This window comes from Odontesthes bonariensis, chromosome 8, assembly GCF_027942865.1.
Source record: "Odontesthes bonariensis isolate fOdoBon6 chromosome 8, fOdoBon6.hap1, whole genome shotgun sequence".
Lineage (NCBI taxonomy): Eukaryota > Metazoa > Chordata > Actinopteri > Atheriniformes > Atherinopsidae > Odontesthes > Odontesthes bonariensis.
The window spans coordinates 28,639,634-28,659,301 of NC_134513.1; the positions used below are offsets into that span (position 1 = coordinate 28,639,634).

Consider the following 19,668-nt stretch of genomic DNA (forward strand, 5'->3'; position numbering starts at 1 on the left):
TGGCTGAGATGCGGATAATTCTGTCCCACGCGGCTGGCATGGTTCGGCTCAGGGTAGACTGGCACAGTCCCAATCGGTTGGCGACCTGCCCCTGGAATGCTCCGGTTGGAACCCCAGTGTGCACATCACCTGTGAGCACAGGCAGCGCATGGCTCCTCGCTGTGTTGCGCTCTGCAGCTCTGTGCACAGTTCTAGGAGGATTTCCCTCAAAACGGCTAATGAGTAATCAGTCGCCATCATATGCCAGCTAATCCTCTCTGTTGTAGTGAACACACGCTCTCTTCGAATTGCACCCTTTGCAAAGTCTTCTAATACTGCTAAAGCAGCCATTGTTTTTAATGGTATGCATTGCACCACTTTGCGCTGCTTTTATATCCACTCGTGTAATTGCAGACACATGGGTGTATTAATTGTTTATCAGTATTAATTGTTCATGTGTCTCAGATGTGCACATCACTGTCTGAGGACTAATTGTTTTCACATTTATTTATTATAACAGTTTCCCAACATCACCTTAGGTGTCGCCAAAGAATCAACAGCTGCAGAAAAGTGCGTACGCCAGCCCTGAAGCTGCCGTGAGGCACCGCACATTTCCACGGTCTTTTCGTTCTTGATACATCTGATCGTTGACGTGAAAAGGTGCGTACGCCACTATTTTGTGAGTACGCTTGCTTTGTATATGAGGCCCCAGGTGTTCAAAGAAGATCTGCAAGGAGACTACACACACTTCCCAAAAGTGAAAGAACAGGTGCAGGGCCATAGAGATGTCTCCTCTTTTGTTGACTTTGTTGACAAGTTGATTGAAAACTTCAGCAAACGCTTTGATAGCTTCAGCGTTGGAGAGGAGCTCACCCTCTTCATACAGAATCCATTTCTCATCACTGATGTCAGAGCATTCTCAAATGATGTCGCACATCACTTCAAGTGGGCAAACTCTGGGCCTCTCCAGATGCAAATGATTGACCTCCAGACAGATGTGGCCCTGAAAGAGCAGTTTGCAAGAACCAAATCTACCACCTTCTGGCTCCAGATGGTTTCTGAGACAGCTTTCCCAGATCTGAAAAAAGTGGCCCTGTTTATCTTGACCATGTTCGGCTCCACATACAGCTGTGAGGCAGCGTTCTCTACAATGAACATAATAAAAACAAAATATCGTTCCACGCTCACCAATGAGCATCTGCACATGTGCATGAGAATGGCCCTGACCTCCTTCAAGCCCAGATTTAAAATGTTGGCAGGGCAAGCCAAAGCTTAATTCTCACACTGAGCAGGGGAAATGAAGTATAGGGGGGAAGACAGATGTAAGAGAAATCTGTAAGAGAAATAGTTCAGGTGTTTTGAGAATGTTTTGTTCAAGAGAAATATTGAGATTGTTCAATCAAAAGGAAACTGAAGCTGCTATTTTTTCTTAAGCACTTTCTTTGTTTTTGAATACATAATTTAGTTATTTTTTATTTAAACTGCAGCCTCACAAGGTTATCCTGTGTTTCAGTGCTAATAAACTTCTTTGAAATGATTTTAACCTATTATTTTTTTAAACACAATTTATTCCGATATCATCATACTGCAAATAGACTGCTTGAGGAAATTTATTTGAACTGGACCTCCTCACAGTTTTCTTGAATAGCCCTGCACTAGACCATCAGGGACCTGAAAGCAGTGCACACGGTACAGGTTGCAAGACTGTGGTAAACTCTTCCAAACTGGCAAATTAATTGGCATAGTGCATTGTACTGAAGTTGTGAACATTTTAGCCTTAGATGAAAGCAATTGTGCCCATCTGGAGAATGAATCCAAGCAAGCACAAGTTTCACGCTTTAGACTTCACTCTTATTTCAGGGAGAAATAGAAAGATTCCTGAGTAAGAGTGAGTGTGTCATAGCCCTGCAAGAAAAACGAAAGTTACGTATGTAACTACGGTTCTATGAATCCTGGATGACCGCCAGAGGCGGTGCTTTCAAGCACTGAATGATACATCTCGCGCATGCGCAGGTCGAGTGTTTATACCAACAACGTCACTCGTGACCCCCTGCTGACCCCGGAGAGCCTATATCTTCCGGCAACATCAGCAGGTCAGTCCCTACAGAATCTTCTCGCGAGTATACGAGGATTCTGAGTGACAGAACGCTCTGGCGGTCATCCAGGATTCATAGAACCGTAGTTACATACGTAACTTTCGTTCTATTTCATCCTTACTGACCGCCAGAGGCGGTGCTTTCAAGGACTGGATGACTAATACCAGAAAAGTCACGAGGAATCCAGCACCTACTCACTTACTGAGAGGAAGCAGCAGAGTCGGGCAGCAGGACCACAGCCAACGGGTGGGGAGTGGCAACATTCACTCGATAGAACCTGGAGAAGGTACTCGGTGACGCCCATGACGCTGCCTCACATATGTCTTCCAGGGGAACGCCCCGTAGGGCTGCCCATGATGTCGAGGCAGCTCTGGTGGAGTGGCAGCTCACCCCAGCTGGTCGGGGGTGCCCACTTCCCTTATATGCCTGGGCGATGGCGTCCACCACCCAGTGGGACAGTCGCTGTTTAGAGAGCGCACAGCCTCTCCGAGGGCCACCATAGCAGAGGAAGAGCTGGTCCGACTGCCTGATACCGGCAGTCGCGGCCACGTAGGCTCTCAGAGCCCGCAAAGGGCACAGTAGACGTAACCTGTCCTCTTCCTCCGGGGGAACAAACTGTGCCAGGTGGATAGGTCTGTTGAGGTTTGATGAAGACAGCACCTTCGGGAGAAAAGCGGAGTTTGGCCATAGGGAAACCCCCGAGCCATCCAAGTTCCACCTCATGCAGGAGTCGCTCACCGACAGAGCATGCAGCTCCCCGACGCGCTTCGCTGATGCGATAGCGAGTAGAAAGGCAGTCTTAGCGGAGACCCACCTCAGCCCTGCCTGAGCAAGGGGTTCAAAGGGAGGCGAGCACAGGGCGCCGAGCACCAGGTGCAGATCCCATGGCGGGGTGCGCCACACTCGTGGGGGGCGCAGCCGCCGCGCACCTTTCAGGAAAAGGGACACCAACCTGTGGCTCCCCACCGTGCCGTTATCCACTCGAGCATGCCGAGAGGAAATGGCCGCCACATACACCCTCAGGGTAGCGGGGGACCGGCCGTCATCCAGGAGTGACTGGAGGAACTCCAGAATCCCAGGGACAGGACAGTGCACAGGGTCCTCACCCCTGTCCAAGCACCATGTAGTGAACAGCCGCCACCTCTGTTCATAAATAGAATAGAATAGAATGCCTTTTATTGTCACTATACAAGTACAATGAGATTAAAAGCATCTCCTTTCTCAGTGCAGACATGAGATAAATAAAAATAGAAATAAAAATAAATATATATATACTGTATATATATATATATATAAAATATAAAATATAACAATCTTAGACATAAAATAATAAAATATAGTACAAAAGGGGTGGTGGTAGGTGCACAGAGATATTACCATATATATGGATGAATATGCATTCCAGTGTGGGTTATTGCACATAACAGAATATTGCACATAACAGGATATTGCACGGTATATAAAGCGCCCGGGTAGAAGGCGCCCTCGCGTTTAGGATGGTATGGCAGACATCGCCAGAGCACTCAGTTAGCAGCGGGTCGGGCCCTGCAGTGGCCAGACCCACAGCTGCAGGCGGGACGGGTCGGGATGCCAGATCTGACCCTGCCACTGAGACAGGAGATCCCTCCTGTCGGGGAGGCGCCACGGGGAACCGCTGCAGAGCCTGTGCAGCAGTGGAAACCACGTCCTCCCTGGCCAAAAGGGGGCTACCAACAGCAGCCTGTGGCCCTGCTGGAGGACCCTCTGTAGCGTAGGGACTATCAGAGGGATCGGCGGGAAAGCATAGAGGAGAACCTCTGGCCAGTCGTGGGCCAGAGCATCCTGGCCCAGGGGACTGCTCTCCTCTGTCAGGGAGAACCAGAGGGGGCAATGGGTCGACTCTTCTGAGGCAAACGTGGGAGACGGCCGAAACATTGTCCGACCGCACGAGTACATGTCGGCCCCTCAAGAAAGGGAGGAAAGCCTGCAACGCCCTGTGCACAGCCCGCAGCTCTAGAGCGTTGATGTGCTGTGAGCGGTCCCACGCCGGCCACAGCCCCTGAGCCGTCCGGTTCTGCCACACGGCGCCCCACCCCGAGAGGGAGGCGAGTCACGACGGGATGCAATGGAGCCCATGGGCATGCCCTGGAGGAGAAACGAACGCTTCCTCCACGGGGCCAGGGCAAGAAGGCAACGGTGGGACACCGCAAGCCTCCTGTGCCGGTGTCTCTTGGCGTCCAGGTGAAAGCTGTGCAACCACCTCTGGAGGGGACGCAGCAACAGCAATCCTAAGGGGACCACAGCAGCCGCAGCTGTCAGTTTCCCCAGGACGCGTAAGAACTCCACGTAGTGGAACCGCCTGCCTTCCCGAAACGGGAGGAGGTGGCGGAGGATGTCGTCCACCCGCCGTGGCGACGGGCAAGCCATCATGGTGACCGCATCGAGGGTCACCCCAAGAAAAACTGTGTTCTGTGATGGGACCAGGCCACTCTTTGTAAAATTCACCCTGAGGCCCAAACGGGCCACATGGGAAAGAAGACACGTCGTGTCGAGGGCCACCTGAGACTGGGACCGCGCACAGACGAGCCAGTCGTCCAGATACGGCAAGATCTTCATGCCCCGCGACTGTAGGAGCGAGAGGGCTGCCGTCACACACCTGGTAAACACCCGTGGGGAGAGGGAGAGACCAAACGGGAGCACCCTGTACTGGAAATGACGCCCCTGAAAGGCGAATCGCAGAAACTGCCGATGGTGTGGCGCCACAGGAATGTGAAAATAGGCATCCTCCAGGTCTATGGAGGTAAACCACTCCCCTCTGGAGACCGTACGCAGAACCTCTGCAGTGGTCAACATATGGAACCTCAAGACCTTCAGGAACCTGTTGAGGTTCCTGAGGTCGAGGATAGGTCGGAATCCGCCATCTTTCTTTGCTACCAGAAAGTAAGTCGAGTAGAACCCCCCGGGGTGCAACAGGGGATCTACCGGTTCGATGGCACCCTTGCCCAGGAGGACGAACAGCCCCTGGGCGAGGGCTCGGGCTTTCGCCGGGTCGCGGATGACAGTCATCCTGACTCGGCCATGGGTCGGGGGCTGACGTCGGAACTGAAGTTTGTACCCGTGGGTCAAGGTGGAAAGAACCCACGGGTCCCTGGTGGAAGCAGCCCAGTAGCTGAGCTGCTGCTGGGAAAAAAGGTCGACGGTCGGCCCCGTGGCCTCAGCGTCGGGCCCCCCGACCTCTAGAGGCTCCAGGGGCACGACGGGTAGTACGTGAGACCTGAGGTTGCCCAGGGGGCAGTTGCTCAGGCGCCCGAAAGGACTGCGCCTGCCGCTGAGCAGGCTGTGGGCGTGAGTACTGGGGCCGAGGGAGGCCCCTGGCCTGTGAGTGGGTGCCGCGCTGCGGAGCAGCTGGACGGCCCCTAGGGTTGCCAGGCGGCGGCGCGCTTCTGTGAAGCTCAGACAGCTGCTGTCGGGTCTTCCCAGCTTGGACCGTGCGCTCGAGGGCTTCCAGAGCCGCGGAACCAAACAGCTCCCCCGGTTCCACCGTAACACTGCGGAGGGTTCTTCTGCAGGCCTCCGAGAGAGGGGACTGCGCCAACCAAACCTGGCGGCGAGTCTGAACGAGAGTTGCCATTACCCGTCCCAACTCCCTTGACATCAGTGCAAAGGCCTGTAGGGAGGCGTCAGTAACACTGTGGACAGAAGTGTCCAGCTCGGTGTCCTGTAGGGATGATGACAGGGCGAGCAGCAGGTGGGACATGGAATTACCCATGCGAGCCATGGATGCGTCCTGCATGGCTGCCAGGGTCCGAGCATCAGCTGTCGGACGGGTAGGGGCCCTAGGGTCCCTCCAGAACGTCTGTAATTCCCTCAGATACTCTTCTGATGGAGGTACAGTTAGTTCAGCGGTGGTTGAGGAGCGCCTGAAAAAGGCACTGGCCGAAGCTGGCTGAGCCTGCGGCACGTCCAGCTGCAGCCTGGCTAGAACCGTACGAATGGCGGCTCCCACCGAGCCTTCCTCACTACCACCCGCAGAGCTACGGGCTGAAGAAAGGGAGCCCGCTGCAGAGGGACGGGAGGCTTCGTCTCCCTCTAGCACGTCCGAAGCGTAGTCCCGAAACATAGTAGCCGAAGCTGCTATGGAAAACGCAAGGAGGCCGCTGGAGGAACAAGGGCACCTGGCTGGGTTGCCCCAGCCCCAGGCTGGAGAGCCAGGAGGAGGGACTTCATGCTGTCAAGCTCTGCTGTCAGCTGATCCACTCTAGAAGTAAGCCCGGACCCCTTGGCCCTCTTCCCGGAGGTGGGGCCTGCAGTCTCAGCAGGCCGACGCCGTGGTCGGCTAGACCGAGACGGGGCCAGCCGCTGGTCAGGGGTCAACTGGGGAGACAAGGGAGGGCCCAACAGGCGCTCTACCTCGGCCAGCCTTGCAGCCCTGACAGCATGAGGCAAGATGCCACAATTCATGCAGGACTCGTCTGAAAGTCCCTGCCTCAGATGTCCGAGGCCAAGGCACGAAGGACACAGATCATGGCCATCCTCAAGCTGTAGAGGAGCCATACAGGCCGAGCAGGAGTGGTTGCGATCCATGTCGGGACCACCTCTAGCTCTAAATATATATATCTATATATATATACACACAGTATATTTGACGATAGTACGTATTTACTAATTCTTATTCATATACTTCTTCTTCTTAGTTATAGATGAATGCTGGGAGAGGGAGCCGCAAACGGTGCCTTCACCGACAATCAACTATAGGCCGCCTGTTCTGGGAGCGGGGGGCGCACACGCCGCCTTACACCAGGAGAGGGGCAATTGTTTATTCAAACACTTATCTATAGGTGGATGCCGGGAGAGGGAGCCGCAAACGGTGCCTTCACCGACAACCACTATAGGCCGCCTGTGCTGGGAGCGGGGGGCGCAAACGCCGCCTTACACCAGGAGAGGGGCAGAACAATAGCAGCAACAAAATCAAAGAACCGGCACAACCGAGTTGGCCGCTTAACATAGGCAGGTCACAGATGCCGGGAGAGGGCTAGCAATTAGCCCTCTCAGACAATGTAACTATAAACAGACTGTTACTCACGTGCGGCACCGGGAGAAGGAGCGAGCCCGCTGCCTAGACCGGCGCTTGTAACAGCTGGCAGTACACTTCATCAGCCGAGGAAAAAAAAGGTTACAGACCTCTCGGCAGTTCGTTGCGGTCTCTGAAGGGCGAGCAGCTCGCAGCCTCGACGGGACATCGCGAGACCACCAGCAGCGAACGATGAAGGAAGAAATGGTTTTGGAATTCGTCTCATAAGCAGACGCGGGGTCTCCGGGGTCAGCAGGGGGTCACGAGTGACGTTGTTGGTATAAACACTCGACCTGCGCATGCGCGAGATGTATCATTCAGTGCTTGAAAGCACCGCCTCTGGCGGTCAGTAAGGATGAAATAGAACAGTTGATAGATGACTAAATAAGTTTCTGTCAGGGCAATGGTGGTATAGTGGAGAGAATAGCTGCTTTCCAAACAGTTGACCCGGGTTTGATTCCTAGCCAATGCATTCTCTGCTCCTTGTATAATCATCTTTCAATTGTACCTTGCCATCTCTACCTCTGCTCAGACAATGGGTGGCTTGTAGGGAAAACACAGTCTCAAGCTAATGCACTCTAGCAACTCTTCAACCAAGGAAGCATGTTTTGCTATGACTCTTCAGTTAAAGTGATGGTCTGTTTTCTCATGTACATTCTAAGTTCCACTGCACGAAAAGAGGGATTTGTGTCACTGTGGACGGCAGTGAACATCTGCGAATTTGCCTAATTTTCGGACGCACCTGGGCGCTTGCAGGCAGACAAACTTTAAGTTTGTGGAGCGAGAAAATCGTCACAAACGAACCCGACTCGCGGCGGGCTCTCACAGCGGGGTGCTAATGGCCCAGCGATTAGCACCCCGCTGTGAGAGTGCCTGGACCTCTCACTGGCCTCGCTGGTATTGGACGAAAAAGGCACGTGATAACATGTAAAAGCTCCTGTACTGTCGGTAAAGCTGACCGCCCATTGGCCAATTAGGTTAATATATGCATACTTTATATGGGCATATCATTCAGCAATTATGATTAATAATTGTGATTATGATTACTAATATTCCTGGGATGTTTGTGTACTTCATATATTCACGTCATTCTTATAAGCTGCACTATGACTAGGCTATGAATGCAGGCATGAATGACGTGAATCTATTGAGGAAATGAAAAAGGAAACTTTTTTTTTTAAAGCGCTTTTATTGCCACACCACACAATGTACATAGCTTACATTGTAATAAGAACCATGTTGATAATAAAGAATTGAAAACTATTTACACACACTGCTGTAGCCTACAATATACACAATAAGCCTAAACGCCGCCGTTTGGAATCCGCATTCTTCGCATTCCTCCGGTCCCTGCAGGGTCTGCGGGAGTTGTCAGACGTCCTCATCCTGGATCAGAAGCTGGCTTCTGGGAGCTATTGGAATAACCAATAAATAATCAAAACATAGTCTAGCCATGCACAGCATATTGACAACTTGTCTATAAAGTAACAAAAGTCATATTGACAGCGTATATGTTCTTACTCTCTTTCACTCTTCTGTGGTGAGACTGTGAGTATTTCGGGTTGGCTTCAAGACGCGCCTGTAGCACAGCACACAGGTCCGTCACGCAGCTAAAAACAACAACAAGAGGAATGAATAAAATGACCAGTGCTTAAAAGTATCAGTGCCAGCCGTGGTAAAAGTCAGCGCCGCTCACCCTCGATAGTGCCCCCGTCTACCTCTCTGAAGTTCGGACTGTTTGCCACTGCCTCCTTCAAGCGACTCGTTACATCCATATTGTGAGGTGACAGTAGCCTGTAAAAACAATAGGCCTATGGTTAATTAAAAAAAACTGCATTGACGTAACATAACATCGGGTCCAACTCAACTAGATATTGGGAGAACATTCACTTATTCTTACCCTTGATCTGGATTATAATGCCACGGTGTATTCTCCGAGTTATGCAGGCGGCGAACTGCTTCATATAAATTGAAATACATTTTTTTAAATAAAGCAACTCACACTGGTTTTCACGTGATGGACACAATTAAGTTGAGTTTAGCCTAAAGCCACAGTCAATAACCTACTCTTACCGCGATTTTCGGATTCTGTATCCGCCTTCTCTTGCGCTCTTCAACTTCTGTGGAATGTCCACACTCCAGTGCGTTCTCGACGGCCATCTTGCCTCCAACCTAGCGAATCTCTGGTCGATTCCTTCCAGAACCCTCTCCACGACCGTATCCACAGTGCTGGCCACCATACGAGACATCCCGGTCATAGCATTCAACAGGACTTTCATTTGATCTGCCTGTAAGCAAGTGAGTAAGTAAGTTTAATATACAGCACATTTGAAATCAGCGAGAACTGTCCCAAGTGCTGTACAGTGTCAACAAGACTAAAATTAAACAATCAAATGGTCATGTGCAAGTAGAAAAAAACACACAAACCTGTAGACCCGCAGAGAGTTGCTGGGGAGTTGAAAGCAAGTCGTCTTCCAGCCATTGTATTCCGCAAACCAGGGCAATTTTCACAGCACAGGACCTCAGCGATTTCTGTCTCCCTTTCTGCCGCCAGATCTACTCCTTAAACTTTTTGTTTACACTGCACGACACAATGTTTCTCATACGTGATTGAATGAGAGCTTATGCGAGCCGTTAAGCTCCACCAATCATATGCGTATACGTCATTACACGGAATACTCGCGAGACAACCTCCCGTCCTTTTGCTATTTAATGTTGTCTGACCACAGCTGGCAATTTGCACTGTTTTGACACAAAAATGGACTCTGCAAGGACAAAGAAAAGACGCAAAGGCCTGTATAGGTAATTCCATGGGTAATTCCATGTCCCACCTGCTGCTCGCCCTGTCATCATCCCTACAGGACACCGAGCTGGACACTTCTGTCCACAGTGTTACTGACGCCTCCCTACAGGCCTTTGCACTGGGTGGGCGATATGTATCGTTTGCGAAATTATCGTGAATGTTGTTTTGACGATGAGTAATTTTGCAATATCGAGATATATATATATATATATATATAAAACATTTATTTTTTATTTTTTTTTCAATCGCCAAAAATCAATAAAGTGCGGCGCCAGTGGTCCTCTGCCCTTACCACGGCGCCACGCCCTGCTTTGAACACTCTAATTTTTTCAAAGTAAACGCTTCGGAGTTCGGACCCAGCGGGACACTCAGCTAAGAGCATCGAGGGGGCGCCGAGAGGCAGGGCCTGGGACAGACGGTAGCTCGCCTCGCGGCGGACCGTCAGCTCGATCACGAGATCCAACTACGAGCTTTTTAACTGCAGCAACTTTAAGATACGCTATTGGAGCTGGAATTACCGCGGCTGCTGGCACCAGACTTGCCCTTCAATTGATCCCCGTTAAAGGATTTAAAGAGTCCTGTATTGTTATTTTTCGTCACTACCGGCTCCCCGAGTCGGGAGTGGGTCATTTGCGCGCCTGCTGCCTTCCTTGGATGTGGTAGCCGTTTCTCAGGCTCCCTCTCCGGAGGGAGAAGTAGCCTGAGAAACGGCTCGCGGTTATCTAGAGTCACCAAAGCGGCCGCGGCACCCCGAGAGGCACCCCACATGGGTTTTGGGTCTGATAAATGCACGCATCCCCGAAGGTCAGCGCTCGTTTTGCATGTATTAGCTCTAGAATTGCCACAGTTATCCAAGTAACGGTAGAGCGATCAAAGGAACCATGAACTGATTTAATGAGCCATTTGCAGTTTCACTGTACCGGCCGTGTGTGCTTAGACTTGCATGCTTGTGTTCATTTTATTGTGATCTTAATGCAAGTTTTAATTTTTTTTTTAAATATCGTCAAAATATCTTTATCGTGAAAATCCTAAAAAATATTGAGATATTTTTTTTTGCCCATATCGCCCACCCCTACTCGGCGATATTGTGACCATTGTGACACCGAATTAAGCCATACACAATAAAACACTGAGAGCACTACTGCACATTATGTATAGAGGCCAGATTTCTACATTTTTATTTCTATATTTCTATTTTATTTAAGAAACCTTTTAGAATATTGCTGTTGCATGCTTATTTTATCTTTATCTTATCTTTGTTATTATACATTTGGACATCCAGTGCGGGCAACAAAGAAAATAATTTCATTGTTCAGGGAAACACGTTTCTAACTGCACATATGACAATAAACCTTTGAATCCTTGAATCCTTGAATTTTGCCCACAAAAAGCGTTATTACAAAAGAGGTGTTTGGGAGAAAAAAAACAGATATGCATCACCTGTCACCAGCAGACAGCGTGCACCTCTTCTTTTTCAAGACAACACAGCAACAAACTTGGCTGGAGTTGGAGGTGATGGGGATGAACTTATAGAAACAGGCCTACCCACCTCACCTCACCCCACCCCACTTGAAAATGACTGTGGCAGCTCCTGACCTGATCACTGGCATTTACATATTAAAGGCTCTCCTAAGTAGGGGAGGGGAGGGGGGCATGGGGGAGCAGTTGCCAGGTCAATTTGCGACAACTTGGGCCAAGTTTTCACTTTTACCACCGCAAATGCAGGGGCTTAACGTATGCGGACATGTAAGGGGCCACATACATCCAGAAATCCCTCTTTTCATGCAGTGGTAGGCAGTATGGGGAAGCCAAGATCATTGCGCAACATCAGCTAAACTTTGGATTTTTTTACCAGTAACAGACTGGTAAAATCTTCCGACTTTAATGGCATGCCATTCAGAGGATTTCTGACATGGAGTACAACTAGCAAAGTACTTACCAGCTTTCACCATGTATTTATTTGGTTAGTACTCAGTACAGTGCTCTTGATTTCTGTACATATATGACAGCATACAACTAAACAAGACAACCACGAAGGGACTCGAACCCTCAATCTTCTGATCCTAAGTCAGACGCCTTGTCCGTTAGGCCACATGGTCTCACCTGAGTCCTCTGGCCGGTACAGGGGTGGTCTGCTGCCAAGTCTGAAACAGCCAGGAATAAAATTGTACCTCCAAGTCTGAGGCTCTGATCCTCAGTTGGAAAAGGGTCGAGGGCCCTCTTCTTGCTTAGAACCAGTTGCTGCCTCAAGTGGAAGAGTTTAGGGATCAGACCATTTTGACCACGACTGGAGGAGCTCGTTCTACCAGTCGATCTTCCTTCCAACGCTCACCTCTGGTAACTCCTTATGAGTGGTGACTAAATGAATGAGATTGCGAATGCATAAGGGCTGAAATCATCTTCCACTCTGTGGTGATTAGGCTCACCCTCTTGGATCAGGGTGACAAGCGTAGTCATCTGGAATACGCTGAGAATACAGTCTCTGCCGCTCTTCTTTGAATGAAGCCAGATCAGGCGGTATGGGCATCTGGTCAGAGTATCATGTAGATTCCCCCCAGGGGAGATATTTTGGATCAGTTGCACGGTGAGGAGGCCTGAGGGAAGGTCCAGGACTCACAAGAAATAAACCATTCTGGTCTTGCATTGGTATTTCTGTGTGTCCACCCGAGAAGAGGTGTAGATTATGTCCTGTGAGAATCGGGGCAAGGGATGTCTGCTCACATTGCTTCCCCTGTGATCCGTTCCAGGACAAGCAGCATCAAATATATTGATATATCTTTAAAAGTCATGGGTTATGGAAGGGCGCCTACACATGTGCTGTTGTTGCGGATGTTCTTGGCCAGTATGGGGATTGAACCCATGACCTTGGCGTTATTAGCACCACGCTCTGACCAGCTGAGCTAACCGGCCTGATTTTGAGTTGCCCTATGAGCAAATTTGTGCGAGAATAAGTGCTCTCAGTGTTTTCTCTGTTACCTATTTAAGTCACACAAACATTCTATACAGCTTGCCTTTGGTATTGCGGATTTGGATGTTATCAGCAGGTGAGTTGAAAGACTTTTAGTTCTTCAAAAAATGCTTTCAATGCAATTATTTTATCATTTGTTATATGCTACAATGACTCGACGTGATAGAACTTACTCATTCAAGTCTCTCATCTTTTTGTATTGCTTTAGTGTAGGCAGTATGGGGAAGCTAAGATCATTGCGTAACATCAGCTTAACTTTGGATTTTTTTTACCAGTAAGAGACTGGTAAAATCCTCCGACTTTAATGGCATGCCATTCAGAGGATTTCTGACATGGAGTACAACTAGCAAAGTACTTACCAGCTTTCACCATGTGTTTATTTGGTTAGTACTCAGTACAGTGCTCTTGATTTCTGTACATATATGACAGCATACAACTAAACAAGACAACCACGAAGGGACTCGAACCCTCAATCTTCTGATCCTAAGTCAGACGCCTTGTCCGTTAGGCCACATGGTCTCACCTGAGTCATCCGGCCGGTACAGGGGTGGTCTGCTGCCAAGTCTGAAACAGCCAGGAATAAAATTGTACCTCCAAGTCTGAGGCTCTGATCCTCAGTTGGAAAAGGGTCGAGGGCCCTCTTCTTGCTTAGAACCAGTTGCTGCCTCAAGTGGAAGAGTTTAGGGATCAGACCCTTTTGACCACGATTGGAGGATCTCGTTCTACCAGTCGATCTTCCTTCCAACGCTCACCTCTGGTCACTCCTTATGAGTGGTGACTAAATGAATGAGATTGCGAATGCATAAGGGCTGAAATCATCTTCCACTCTGTGGTGATTAGGCTCACCCTCTTGGATCAGGGTGACAAGCGTAGTCATCTGGAATACGCTGAGAATACAGTCTCTGCCGCTCTTCTTTGAATGAAGCCAGATCAGGCGGTATGGGCATCTGGTCAGAGTATCATGTAGATTCCCCCCAGGGGAGATATTTTGGATCAGTTGCACGGTGAGGAGGCCTGAGGGAAGGTCCAGGACTCACAAGAAATAAACCATGCTGGTCTTGCATTGGTATTTCTGTGTGTCCACCCGAGAAGAGGTGTAGATTATGTCCTGTGAGAATTGGGGCAAGGGATGTCTGCTCACATTGCTTCCCCTGTGATCCGTTCCAGGACAAGCAGCATCAAATATATTGATATATCTTTAAAAGTCATGGGTTATGGAAGGGCGCCTACACATGTGCTGTTGTTGCGGATGTTCTTGGCCAGTATGGGGATTGAACCCATGACCTTGGCGTTATTAGCACCACGCTCTGACCAGCTGAGCTAACCGGCCTGATTTTGAGTTGTCCTATGAGCAAATTTGTGCGAGAATATGTGCTCTCAGTGTTTTCTCTGTTACCTATTTAAGTCACACAAACATTCTATACAGCTTGCCTTTGGTATTGCGGATTTGGATGTTATCAGCAGGTGAGTTGAAAGACTTTTAGTTCTTCAAAAAATGCTTTCAATGCAATTATTTTATCATTTGTTATATGCTACAATGACTCGACGTGATAGAACTTACTCATTCAAGTCTCTCATCTTTTTGTATTGCTTTAGTGTAGGCAGTATGGGGAAGCCAAGATCATTGCGCAACATCAGCTTAACTTTGGATTTTTTTACCAGTAACAGACTGGTAAAATCCTCCGACTTTAATAGCATGCCATTCAGAGGATTTCTGACATGGAGTACAACTGGCAAAGTACTTACCAGCTTTCACCATGTGTTTATTTGGTTAGTACTCAGTACAGTGCTCTTGATTTCTGTACATATATGACAGCATACAACTAAACAAGACAACCACGAAGGGACTCGAACCCTCAATCTTCTGATCCGAAGTCAGACGCCTTGTCCGTTAGGCCACATGGTCTCTCCTGAGTCATCCGGCCGGTACAGGGGTGGTCTGCTGCCAAGTCTGAAACAGCCAGGAATAAAATTGTATCTCCAAGTCTGAGGCTCTGATCCTCAGTTGGAAAAGGGTCGAGGGCCCTCTTCTTGCTTAGAACCAGTTGCTGCCTCAAGTGGAAGAGTTTAGGGATGAGACCATTTTGACCACGACTGGAGGAGCTCGTTCTACCAGTCGATCTTCCTTCCAACGCTCACCTCTGGTAACTCCTTATGAGTGGTGACTAAATGAATGAGATTGCGAATGCATAAGGGCTGAAATCATCTTCCACTCTGTGGTGATTAGGCTCACCCTCTTGGATCAGGGTGACAAGCGTAGTCATCTGGAATACGCTGAGAATACAGTCTCTGCCGCTCTTCTTTGAATGAAGCCAGATCAGGCGGTATGGGCATCTGGTCAGAGTATCACGTAGATTCCCCCCAGGGGAGATATTTTGGATCAGTTGCACGGTGAGGAGGCCTGAGGGAAGGTCCAGGACTCACAAGAAATAAACCATTCTGGTCTTGCATTGGTATTTCTGTGTGTCCACCCGAGAAGAGGTGTAGATTATGTCCTGTGAGAATCGGGGCTAGGGATGTCTGCTCACATTGCTTCCCCTGTGATCCGTTCCAGGACAAGCAGCATCAAATATATTGATATATCTTTAAAAGTCATGGGTTATGGAAGGGTGCCTACACATGTGCTGTTGTTGCGGATGTTCTTGGCCAGTATGGGGATTGAACCCATGACCTTGGCGTTATTAGCACCACGCTCTGACCAGCTGAGCTAACCGGCCTGATTTTGAGTTGCCCTATGAGCAAATTTGTGCGAGAATAAGTGCTCTCAGTGTTTTCTCTGTTACCTATTTAAGTCACACAAACATTCTATACAGCTTGCCTTTGGTATTGCGGATTTGGATGTTATCAGCAGGTGAGTTGAAAGACTTTTAGTTCTTCAAAAAATGCTTTCAATGCAATTATTTTATCATTTGTTATATGCTACAATGACTCGAGGTGATAGAACTTACTCATTCAAGTCTCTCATCTTTTGTATTGCTTTAGTGTAGGCAGTATGGGGAAGCCAAGATCATTGCGCAACATCAGCTTAACTTTGGATTTTTTTACCAGTAACAGACTGGTAAAATCCTCCTACTTTAATGGCATGCCATTCAGAGGATTTCTGACATGGAGTACAACTGGCAAAGTACTTACCAGCTTTCACCATGTGTTTATTTGGTTAGTACTCAGTACAGTGCTCTCGATTTCTGTACATATATGACAGCATACAACGAAAAATATGGGATCAAAAAAGGGTCAGAAAGATTTTGTACTTGTACAATGATGTTCACATGTGTAATAAAGTTTTGAAGTTGTAAAAATATTTTGTGTCTATGTAAAAACATGTTGTGCATTTGTAACAAAGTTTTGAAGTTGTAAAAACATTTTGTGCATGTGTAACAAAGTTTTGAAGTTATAAAAACAGTTTGTGCATGTGTAACAAAGTTTTGAAGTTGTAAAAATAGTTTGTGCATGTGTAACAAAGTTTTGAAGTTGTAAAAATAGTTTGTGTATGTGTAACAAAGTTTTGAAGTTGTAAAAACATTTTGTGCACGTGTAAAACTAAATCCGACGGACACACAAATTTCCCACCTTCAAGTACGACCCTGAAGTTACAAGTTTACAAAACTCAAGTTACGAGTACGAATTTTGACCCTGTTTTGACGCCCGAGTGAATAGCCAATCAGCACGTTGCTTACTGACTTGCCAATCAACCCGGTGCCCACCCACGCGCCAACCAACCATCCAATCAAGGAGCAGCAATTTCTGCCGGCCGGGATCTGAGCACCAACGACACTCAGTGGGCACACGTTGGTACTGATGGAGGAAAAACAGGATGGAGTCAAACGCTTCTGCTCAGGTAAGTTAATTAAAGATATCGGCAATTTCACAATGTAGCAAAAGTTTCTCAACGTCGTCATATAAGCGGTCATATAGGCCTAACGATGTGAAATGACAGGTGCCATGCCAAAAGTTGATTCCTGCCAGAAATTGATTTCCGGTACGCGGGAGCGCGCACAGTCTGTTCAATTTGAAAAGCGTAGCTCAGTGTTTCGATGTTTCCCTCCTCCACTCACCACACCTGATTCAAATGATCAGCTCGCCATCAAGCTCAGCAGTGGCCTGATAAGGAGCCATTCATTTGAATCAGGTGTGTTGGAGGAGGGAACATAAAACATGCAGGGCAGTGGGTCCCGAGGACCGGAATGAAGAAACACTGGTATGTGGCTCATATATGTGAGACTCAGGTTTTAGGGTTTTCCATGAGGTAGTAACAGCTGGGTCAATGTAATTTTGAATTTTAGCCGAGTTAATAAATAGGCAGCAGGTCTGTGGTCTGTCTGTGGTAGTAGCACGACGATGACGTCAGTAACACCCACTTTACGACAAAAATTCAAAATTACAGTAACCAGGATTTTTTTAAGTAAACGACGCACCTCCACGTTATCAGTGCTAGTGTAGAGTAATTAATAAATTATAAACAGCATAGTTTGTGCCTGTATAACGTTGCCCATAGGAAACCGTTTCATGGCCGAATATCTCAAGAGAGCAGCCAGACGCCTCTCGAATATCTTCGGAACAGCTCCAAATGACCAACAACAAGCAGGGGTGAGTAGAACATCATGTTATAATGTGAAATCAAGGGCCCAATGTCAAAAAAACGGTCTTATCCTTTAAAGTGAATGATCATACTTGAGCAAAAAGGGAATACAGAAATGACATGAGCCCAAAGAAAGGTAAACGTAATGCTCTTGTGCAAGTTTGAATGTTTTTTATTCATATTGTGCATTTCAGGAGGTTTGTGATCATTCAAAGAGGCACCACTGAGGACGCTGTGATGGTGGTAACAGAGCTGAACTTTGACTTTAAGTGCTGGATAAAACTTCTGTTGATTATTAAAACTGCTACGCCCAACGTGGGGCTCGACCCCACGACCCTGAGATTAAGAGTCTCATGCTCTACCGACTGAGCTAGCCGGGCTATTCACATGTTATAAAACATGCCTTCCGAAAAAAAAGAAGAGATAAAACAAGCCAAAGTCAACTTTCAGAGATTTCGAATGACATCGGAACACATTCCTCCCTTTTCAACCTCTACCTACTCCACTCGACTGGATCCCACTCAGCTGTTAGGGTTTTCCATGAGGTAATACCACCTGGCACAAGGTGGAACATTTTTAGCACCTACTCGGTCGGGGTCGAGTTGAGTCCAGCCGAAAATGTGACATTTACAGACTGCAGGCAACTGATTGGCCAGGGAGTGATGTCACTGGATGAGTCATGAAAGCCACTCCTTAACAAGAACCCGGCAACAGCAACAGCTGGATTTTATGTATTCTGTGATCATCAACGAGGTGGATGACTAGATGCAAAGACATAGACCAAGTAGCAGGTATACCTTCGCCTTGATGTCCTAAATTGTTTTGTCATGTTTTGTCCAATAAAAGTGACATCACAGGACTTTTGGACCTCCTTGCTATAACGACCCCACCCACATTGAGGTGGTTGTGAGTAAGTACGAGTGGAAAAGAGCTTAATGTAGCAGGAGAACTGCCTCATCGCACATCAGAATTGTGTATGTTAATGGGAGGAACTGAAGGCCCGTCGTCAGAGATAAATTCCCTTTTTCACCATGGCCTGACATGGCTTTCTTCACGGTCTTCTAATAAGAAAGTAAGATTTAAGCAAGAAATTAGTGTCAGGAGTGGGATTTGAACCCAGGCCTCCTTTGGGAGACCAGAAGTCCCTGTGCTAAGGAAGGAATGAAGCCTTGAGTCTGGCGCCTTAGACCGCTCGGCCATCCTGACACCACTATTTCCCTGACTGTGTAAAATATGACAAACCTGAACCAAAATGCAAAACGCTACTCCACTTGACTATATTTTCGACTCAGGTTTTAGGGTTTTCCATGAGGTAGTAACAGCTGGTAGCAGCTACATTTTTAGCACCTACACGGCAGGGATTCGAGTTGAGTCCAGCCGAAAATGTGACGTCTACAGACTGCAGGCCACTGATTGGCCAGGGAGTGATGTCACTGTATGAGTAACGAAAGCAAGAGAGGGCCAGAGGCCATGGGTTGTTATTCAGATTTTCCTTGTTTAGTTTTAAAGTGAATGATCATACTTGAGCAAAAAGGGAATACAGAAATGACATGAGCCCAAAGAAAGGTCAAAGTAATGCTCTTGCACAAGTTTGAATGTTTTTTACTCATATTGTGCATTAAAGGAGGTTTGTGATCATTCAAAGAGGCACCACTGAGGACGCTGTGATGGTGGTAACAGAGCTGTACTTTGACTTTAAGTGCTGGATCAAACATCTGTTGATTATTAAAACTGCTATGCCCAACTTGGGGCTCAAACCCACGACCCTGAGATTAAGAGTCTCATGCTCTACTGACTGAGCTAGCCGGGCTATTCACATGTCATAAAACATGCCTTCCAAAAAAAAAAGAAGAGATAAAACAAGCCAAAGTCAACTTTCAGAGATTTTGAATGACATCGGAACACATTCCTCCCTTTTTAACCTCTACCTACTCCACTCGACTGGATCCCACTCAGCTGTTAGGGTTTTCCATGAGGTAATACCACCTGGCACAAGGTGGTACATTTTTAGCACCTACTCGGTCGGGGTCGAGTTGAGTCCAGCCGAAAATGTGACATTTACAGACTTTAGGCAACTGATTGGCCAGGGAGTGATGTCACTGGATGAGTCATGAAAGCCACTCCTTAACAAGAACCCGGCAACAGCAACAGTTGGATTTGATGTATTCTGTGATCATCAACGAGGTGGATTAC

The 19,668-nt window shown here is 47.9% G+C and overlaps 1 long non-coding RNA gene and 9 other non-coding genes across 10 annotated transcripts; all 10 read right to left on the minus strand.

The window, feature by feature from the left end:
• Window positions 1–8,442: 8,442 nt before the first annotated feature.
• Window positions 8,443–8,854, minus strand: LOC142385861 (uncharacterized). The gene is made up of 3 exons (XR_012770253.1): window positions 8,822–8,854; window positions 8,647–8,735; window positions 8,443–8,537 (listed from the first exon to the last, which is right to left on the minus strand). It is a non-coding gene; the product is annotated as an uncharacterized LOC142385861 (long non-coding RNA).
• Window positions 8,855–11,954: 3,100 nt separating this feature from the next.
• trnal-uag (transfer RNA leucine (anticodon UAG)) lies at window positions 11,955–12,027 on the minus strand. Its single transcript has one exon. It is a non-coding gene; the product is annotated as a tRNA-Leu (tRNA).
• A 737-nt stretch (window positions 12,028–12,764) lies between these two features.
• Window positions 12,765–12,838, minus strand: trnai-aau (transfer RNA isoleucine (anticodon AAU)). The gene has a single exon. It is a non-coding gene; the product is annotated as a tRNA-Ile (tRNA).
• A 504-nt stretch (window positions 12,839–13,342) lies between these two features.
• On the minus strand, window positions 13,343–13,415 carry trnal-uag (transfer RNA leucine (anticodon UAG)). Its single transcript has one exon. It is a non-coding gene; the product is annotated as a tRNA-Leu (tRNA).
• A 737-nt stretch (window positions 13,416–14,152) lies between these two features.
• Window positions 14,153–14,226, minus strand: trnai-aau (transfer RNA isoleucine (anticodon AAU)). Its single transcript has one exon. It is a non-coding gene; the product is annotated as a tRNA-Ile (tRNA).
• Window positions 14,227–14,729: 503 nt separating this feature from the next.
• Window positions 14,730–14,802, minus strand: trnar-ucg (transfer RNA arginine (anticodon UCG)). Its single transcript has one exon. It is a non-coding gene; the product is annotated as a tRNA-Arg (tRNA).
• A 737-nt stretch (window positions 14,803–15,539) lies between these two features.
• trnai-aau (transfer RNA isoleucine (anticodon AAU)) lies at window positions 15,540–15,613 on the minus strand. The gene has a single exon. It is a non-coding gene; the product is annotated as a tRNA-Ile (tRNA).
• A 2,169-nt stretch (window positions 15,614–17,782) lies between these two features.
• On the minus strand, window positions 17,783–17,855 carry trnak-cuu (transfer RNA lysine (anticodon CUU)). Its single transcript has one exon. It is a non-coding gene; the product is annotated as a tRNA-Lys (tRNA).
• A 715-nt stretch (window positions 17,856–18,570) lies between these two features.
• On the minus strand, window positions 18,571–18,681 carry trnal-caa (transfer RNA leucine (anticodon CAA)). Its single transcript has 2 exons — window positions 18,644–18,681; window positions 18,571–18,616 (listed from the first exon to the last, which is right to left on the minus strand). It is a non-coding gene; the product is annotated as a tRNA-Leu (tRNA).
• Window positions 18,682–19,212: 531 nt separating this feature from the next.
• On the minus strand, window positions 19,213–19,285 carry trnak-cuu (transfer RNA lysine (anticodon CUU)). Its single transcript has one exon. It is a non-coding gene; the product is annotated as a tRNA-Lys (tRNA).
• Window positions 19,286–19,668: the final 383 nt, after the last annotated feature.